The sequence below is a fragment of the Lathyrus oleraceus genome, chromosome 2 (assembly GCF_024323335.1).
Source record: "Lathyrus oleraceus cultivar Zhongwan6 chromosome 2, CAAS_Psat_ZW6_1.0, whole genome shotgun sequence".
Lineage (NCBI taxonomy): Eukaryota > Viridiplantae > Streptophyta > Magnoliopsida > Fabales > Fabaceae > Lathyrus > Lathyrus oleraceus.
Window position 1 is genome coordinate 94578145 of NC_066580.1, and position 7394 is coordinate 94585538.

General features: G+C 32.8%; 1 long non-coding RNA gene across 1 annotated transcript; it reads left to right on the plus strand.

The window, feature by feature from the left end:
• The first annotated feature begins 5796 nt into the window (after positions 1–5796).
• On the plus strand, positions 5797–7031 carry LOC127121162 (uncharacterized). Its single transcript, XR_007803333.1, has 2 exons — positions 5797–5950; positions 6659–7031. It is a non-coding gene; the product is annotated as an uncharacterized LOC127121162 (long non-coding RNA).
• Positions 7032–7394: the final 363 nt, after the last annotated feature.

Here is a 7394-nt window from a genome sequence, read left to right on the forward strand (position 1 = left end):
GAATGAACGAAACAGAAACAATATATCATATATACCATACTTTTCATTAGGATCACTTATATCATATATAAGTTGATCGGTCTCAATTGCGTAACCTATGGACGATCGATGTATCGCTGCTTCACCACACTAATGTCGGTTCCGAAGCATAGTCAACATCAATCATCCAACTCGTACACTCATGATGCCAAATTTAATTACTCGTTTAATTAATTGATTCATTCTGTCTTTTAATCATATTAATATAGAAAATAAACAGTTATCTGATTCATGGTTTCGTAAGTGGCTCTGGTACCACTGAAGGAGAATCGTGATCCAAAGCGCAGTGGAAATTAAAATTTTCTCCTTTAGAGATCCTTACGAATGGGCATGATCAGTGATAGAATATTTACCTCTTGTGACGGTTGAAACCTTTGGTGCAGATCACTTGTGACGATTGAAACCTTTGATGCAGATCTACAGAGCGATCACGAACGTTGAACGATGACAACGTCTCTACTCAGTCCACACGAACGAATTCCTTCAATCTCAGTGCTAGCTGTTATGAATGAAGGCTTTGAGTGAGTGAGAGAGAGAGAGAGAGAAAGATAAAACGAAAATGAAACCGCAATTAATGCTTCTGCACAAGGGATCTATTTATAAAACCACTTGTGTGGGCTTCAAGCTAAAAAGCCCACTTAAGTGTATTTTGGCCCATATCTTATAATATGGCCAAAATCACTTAAGCGTGTGGTACCTTACCATATTTCGTATTCTACTTAAGTGCACCGTATCTTACGATGTTCTATAATTCACTTAAGTGCACCGTACCTTACGATGTTCCTTAGTTACTCCATCTCTCATCAATCCGTCCTTTGTGTGTGACCCTGTAGGTTTTCGCGATGTTGGCAATTATATTAAATCACGTATTTAACATAATAAACAGTGAGCGGTATCTAGCAATACATCACTGCTACCCAAGACACGAAAATGTCATATGATCTGACAAATCCTTTTGTGATAATACTTATGTGTACAATTACCCTTTTGCCCTTATGTATATATTGAACACAAGGCATAAACCGTGTCATCCTTGTCCAGTTAAATATTGGGCCCATAGACATTTATCCTGTTATGCAGGATGGGAAAATTCCATCTAGGTCACTCATGTCCCTTAGCATGCTTCGTGGAGTACCCATTAACTGTCTTTATGGTTATCCAGTTACGGACAATGTTTGATTAGCAATAAAGCACTTGACTCTACACCTAGGGTCCATAGTGGTTTCAGGTCAAAGAGTGGTATACACCATTATCACCATGAGAATAACTTATGACACTTTGCATAACATTCTATATAGTATTCTCATAGTGGGTCAATCCGGTATAAATGTTACTCTTAATATTCATACCTATGTTTAAGACTTGATAACTCCTTATCCATAATCCATGAGATGTGATCATCAGTCTATATACATAATAGTCTTAATGCTTTAATGTTATCCCACTTCACAATAAAGCTCGACTACGGATACTTTAAGAATAGTGTCCTTATGTTTAATGTGATCTCATGATCAAGTCACACTTGATACATTAAACGGACTAGCTATTCTAGGGACTTTATTAAACAAACATAATAAAGAAAAAGCCTTTTATTATTAATAAATAATTCGATACAAGTACCAAAAGTATTGGCCTCTAGGACTTACACAAAAAGTTACCGGTTTTATCTTGTTAATTTGTATTGCTTGGTTTCATTGTAATCGCCTATGGACTTAGAGATTAGAATGAATGATCAAAGGTTTCCCTCTGAGGTCTTAGGAGGAAACAATTTAAGATCTGGTAATTGAACATTTTGAATTGTTTAAGGAGATATACATTCAAGGTCATTATAGGAGATATTCATACACCATCCTTGGCATATTATTATAAACTGTGAAAAAGATTTATTCTGTTTTATTTTCTCATTCCCTTATACAGTGACTCTTTACAAAACCCCAACTATTTATTTTGTTCAATTCAGTCACAATTTAAACTTATATTATTGCGTTTTCCTCGAGATCGATCTTTGAGAAACATCCCTATTATTACTACATTGGCAAAATAGTACACTTTCTATTTTCCCGATCAGATGGCCACAGATCGTTGAAAAATCTGTCTCGAGCTCTTGCATGTATTTGAAAAACAAAGGTGCCAAGTAAAATCATGCTATTTGGTTGGAGGTCGGTGCTCAATAGTCTCCCTACTATGATGGAATTGGCTAAGAGACTGGTGTTGGGAGGTTCTCACAATTTGATATGTCCTTTGTATTAATAAGTTGTTTCTGTTAGACGATAGTACCGATCTAGAAGGGGGGTTGAATAGATCAGTTTTAAAATTTAGCGCCTTTTAAAAATGTTTTCAACGGTTGTGGAAGCACCCTAGATTATAATTGTATATACGATTCGTTAATGGAAAGATCAGATATGCGTGAAACCGAATGAAATTACTTAAGATAGAGATTATCAACCACTATCTAAATCAATCGATTAACTACTATAATCCTTGATATAGTTACCTCTAATAATGCTTAAACACAATTAGAGATCAAGACAATATTACTAAGTTTGTGTGAGATTAATTTTATCGAACACTTGGTGTGCACTCCACACCAAGTTTCAATTTCACTCAAGTTTAATGTGCAGAATTTTACTCAGTTGCAATCAAAGTGATTGCAACAATTTATCGAACAGTTACTATGCACACCAATCAAGTGATATTGATTTTACGATGAATTTCACATAAACGTAATTAATGCAGAATTTAAGGAATTAAAAGATAGAGAGAACAAGACCGAATTTATTGAGGCAGTTCCCCTATTGTCCTCGCTTAGGGTACGTCAACCCTCAATTCTAAATCTAGAATTTAGATGTTTTTATTAACACGTTGCAAAGTCAATACAAGAGAACAAATGATCACCACCAATCAACCCCTAGTGTTGTTCCAGATCCTATTCTATTCTCTCCACTTGATTCGAGTTGAACCAAGTCGTTCAAGCGCTTCGAACAAACCTCCAGTTACCGCTACCTTATTGCAAGAACGCCACGTTCTCCAAAACTTCAGTTCGGCTGATTTCGAACGCAAGTCGCTTGAATCCTAAGCTTTCTTCACAATCCTCCGATTACCGCTACTTGTTTGACCGAACCTTCCGTTCTTTAAACTTTTCACTTGGTTGAATCTGCAAAGCAAAGGTTAGTGCAAAAACCCCCAATTCTTTGAGGACAAAACCCCAATGGTTTTATTCAAGAAAAACTCACACAAAGCCTCAACCCAAACTAAGATAAACCCAATCTTATTTTGACGTTATCACAACAGCAATGCACAATGCTCAACAAAGATTATTATGTGTGACTATTGAGAAATGTAATAAAGAATGAAGATGATGAGCACTTTGGTGTATATCTTTCACTTTTCTTGTTGTTTTGTGAAGAAGAGACACATGAATATCTATATGATACATGGACCTAGTGACTAACATAACATAAATATTTTTGCAAAGTTACATAGCAGAAAATTAAGTAAAACAGGCGAAGAGTCGACTTAAATAGGGGATGAGTCGACTCAAACATAGTTTATTTCAGGGTTGAGTCGACCTATGACTCGACCTGTTCGGACCCGTGGCTACATGGTTCAACTAAAATTAGGCAATGAGTCGACGTAAAAAATGGACGAGTCGACTCATTCAGGTTTCCCAGGATTTAGTCGACCGGTGACTCGACCTATTCAGACCCGAGAGTTTTGCTCTGAGTCATGAGTCGACTCACATTACTTAAACTCCCAAAAATGAGTTTTGAGATGTATTTTGACCAATTTAAACCGATCTCCTATGAACGTAGGGTATTTACTATGATTAAGTGCATGACTCACATCTATGATATGCTCCTATATGTTTGGACACATTGAACCTATATTTTGAACATGTTAGAGGATGAATGCATTCTATACTATGATGATACTTTCCAAAGACACGTTGTGGACGATTTGAAAGGTTTGACATCATTAAAATAATGACTGGGCATATTTGTCCTCACAGTTTCTATCAAATAAAGTTATTAGGCACATTTGCCATGAATTGTAATTGTGGTTGGAGGTTAGTGAGGATGATCAGCATGTCCTTTTGTTGTCGCAAGTTGTTGATTTGCCTAGAAATTTCAAGAAGGAATTTCAATGGTTGTTCCTTTGACTTTTTGTTGGACTGTTTGGTTATGTAGAAATATAATTTTATTTTTTGGGAGGGAGTTTGAACAATTTTATATGGTAGGTATGATTAAAATATTCTCTTGGGATTGATTTTTAACACTTAATCATGATAATAGGAACTGTATGTGGGAGGTATATGTGGGAGGTGTAGTGTGTTTATCCGAGATGTACCTAATCTAGTGTTATAATGAGTTTTTTGGTGACCGTTTTGTTTGCGTTTATTTTGTTGGGTTAGAGTACTCCTTATACTTTTGTTTTTGTTGATGAATTCAATTGATTATAAAAACTAAAAATAAAAAGAGGTTTAGTGTAACTTTGTAAGTATACATCGTGAGCTAACTCCGTTTTCTTCACCACCTTATGTTTTGTCTCATCCAAAAAGAAAAGAATATACCATTAAAAATCCTTTGTAGTTAGTTATGGGTTAAGGAAGTAGCTTAACTCAATAGAATTGCACTCTTTAATTTTCTTGGTGGAATTATTTTTTCTTATTTTGGCATTTAGTAACAGTACATCTATAACAAATCTAAGAGTTGTGAATAACGAAAGAACTAAATGTTTTTCATGAGTTGTTAGGTGTAATGAGTAGGCAATTAACTAGCAAATAGATGGACTGTGGCATGAAAAATATCAAAACCACGACTTTTGTTTTGCCTGTAAAGGTAGAAGAATGTCATGAGAAAAAAACAAGTCGACGTCATAAATTTTCTGTAACCCCTACATTCTGAAAACCCCACATTTTATTATTATTATCTTCTTTAGAAATTTATAATAGCCTTAATTTCTTGAGAAAAAAACAAGTAATGAGATTAAAAAAACATGTCCGCATCATTTTTTTTAAATGTGTTAATCTATTGTTTTTGTGTTGTAAAATTAAACATTTTTTTAAAATTAATTTATGATGAAATTCTTGACTACTTAACCAAAAAATAATTTAAACATTTTTTCGATAAAAAAAATAAATGTCTTTTATGATACATTTGGCATCACATTAAATTATATAAAGATGAAAAGAAGTGAAAGAGTATACAAATTTTCTTGTTTAAATATTTGTTCACTTGTTATGTTTTATTTTCTGCTAAAAGAATTTTCTTGTGTGAATATTTGTTCATTTATTAAAAAAATTCTGTAAAATTAAGTCGGCGAATATCAAGAGTGGTAAAGATTGAGGAGGGCTCATCTGAGACGAGCTAAGGCAAGTCAAGTTAAAATACTATTATTCGATAAAAATTTATTTAAATAAAGTATTTATAAAATATTAAATTAATTTTGTAAATACAAAATATATATATATATATATATATATATATATATATATATATATATATATATATATATATATATATATATATATATATATATATATATAATGTTAATGATAGATGAATTTGATGAATTTTAATGTTAAAGAGACTTTTTAAAGAAATTTTTATTTGTTTTAATATTGTTATAATGAACAAAAATAAACCATCGATGAATTTATTAACCATACTCTAGAATACAATATTTGAAAGTTAAAACAGCTTATAAAAGGGTAGTTGAAGAGGGGTAAAGAAGTAAAGTAGTAAAGTAGTAACCAATGAAAAGAATGAAGTTGGAAGTTAAAACCCTAGTTAGCTGCTGTTACTTACAGTGCCTGTCTTTCTGTCTGTCAGTTCCCTTTGAAAATTGCTTATTGAGAACGCAATATACACATCCTCCAATCCTAAACGCCATCTCCTTTTCCTCTAAATAGGTAACTTTTGTTTTTCCATATCTCACACATCATGTGCATCTATTATTCTCCTTCCTTCTCTGGAATCAGAATTTCCTCAGACAGCTTTTAAGTTTAAGGTTGTTTTTAGTTCATACGATTACGATGTATAACTACCCCTTTCTCTCTCTCTCTATCTCTCACTTTTACTGCAAGATCTTTAACAACACACACACTCTTTTCTATATATATACATCATCCAACCCTCTTCAATATCATTCACCTCTCTCAACTCCTTTCATTTTAGATTTTCATACTTTTTTTTCTTTCATGTTTTTAACAATTATTTTCTATCCTTATGTGGTTTACTGTTTTAAGTTTTGTTGTTAGATTTTAATTTAATAATATACTGTAATTAGGGTTAGGGTTTTCTCTACCTTATTTTTTTTTCTTCTTTTGTATCTTCCTTGATCTTATGTTTTATAGTATTAATCATGATTAAGGATGATAATAACAACGAGATCTGATGAAAACAGTCGTTGTTTGCCGCTGGAGCATCATCAAGATTCACATGCTTTTGAAGGGTTTCCTTCGATGATATGAGAATCCTGATGATGCTGCAGCTGCGAATAGCGACTAATCAACGCCGCCAGATTCTTGATCTGAAGGATTTTTATGTCAGCTTGGAGCAATGAAAAGGTTAAGCCAATAATTATTTTGTTTTCCTAACATACTTGTGTTTGGATGCAGAATCATATCTGTGATTTCCCAACACTTTTCATTTTCAACAAAATCACTGAATTTGCAAACATTTAAACTGTTATTGTGGCGGAAATGGTGTCGTCATGGATAGTTGATGTCAAATAATCATAGTTACATTGCCATGAGAAGAAGATTGAGATTTTGCATATCTGTAATAGTATTTTATTTTCAGTTTTTGAAGACATGGTGAATAATTTCTGAGTCATAACTTTAACTCAGATTTTGCATATCTTCAGGTATTTGTATGTCCTACAAGACACAGCCTAGTGTGAATCTATTCAGGTGTGTCTGTAGTATGTACCATGGTGGAACTTTTGTGTACTATAATAAATCATTGAGTTATATGCTTTTATTTCTTGGATACTTGATGTCATATTTTTATTATTTCTCCTTTTTCTTTTTCTGTTTAGCCTCTTTATATACTTACATTTTTAGATCTTCATTTTATTCTTGATTTTTCAGTCTTCACTACTAAAAAGATGTTTCTTTTTCTATCTAGTAATTTAGTAAAATGGTATAGTTCTACCAAGGTATATAATACCAAATATTCCATTGAGAATATTTACACTATAATTAGTAATAATGGTGTACGGATATTGTTATTCAGATGCAAAAAAGTGTACGGATAACATTACTGGAATGCTAAATTTCCAACTTTTTTTTGCTTCTGTATGCATGCATCATCATAGTGTTTTTTAATAGGAGCACCATTCAATAATTTTTG